Source organism: Hippichthys cyanospilos, chromosome 4, assembly GCF_059441005.1.
Source record: "Hippichthys cyanospilos isolate Australia breed blue-spotted pipefish chromosome 4, RoL_Hcya_1.0, whole genome shotgun sequence".
Taxonomy (NCBI): domain Eukaryota; kingdom Metazoa; phylum Chordata; class Actinopteri; order Syngnathiformes; family Syngnathidae; genus Hippichthys; species Hippichthys cyanospilos.
The window spans coordinates 459,726-460,404 of record NC_142372.1 but is presented as its reverse complement, the minus strand read 5'-3'; positions in this window follow the sequence as shown (position 1 = coordinate 460,404).

Sequence of the window (679 nt, the reverse complement as noted above, 5' to 3'; positions counted from 1 at the left end):
CCGGATTTTGCTGTTACGTACGCACGGGGGAAGGCAATGGGTTTTTCAAAACGAGGGGAAGAATGTGGCGAAAGGGACGGAAATATGGAAAGGAAACAGCCCGACCCGCCCGTGTCCTTGTTCGTTGTTGATGAAAATTCCCGTATTTCTCCGAATGCAAGTTTAGCTTTTATAACCGCGTAACTCAAAACAGCCCCCCCCCCCACCTGTGTTTGGAGAAACATTGATTTGAGTTTGAAATAAAGGCTTAAAGCGATTTGATGTACTAACTCCACGTAGCGTGCATCCGTTTGAGGTGTTTGCACAGAACGTGGCAAAAGCGCACTTTGCTCCAGCGCCGCCTAATTAGCGCGCATCTCTTTTTGGGCTGATTATGAAGCATTTTGAAAAGGAAAGGACGGCTTGACTCGTCTCCGTAAATAAAAGGTGGGAGTGGGGTTGACTTGTACTCGGGGAAAACCAAAATTGTTTGCTTTTGTCTCCATTTTCCCCTAAAGTCTCTCAAGGCTAATATTTCACGTTTTTTTGTATTATGAACATTTTATTGCTATTAAGAAAAAGAAAACATGAATTATTTGGCTTCTTCTTTTCTCTGCTGCGTTCAGTGCGGCCGCGGCGCTCTGAGTGCACGGGAGCACTTAAGAAACACGCATAAAAACACGTTAAAAAACATGCATAA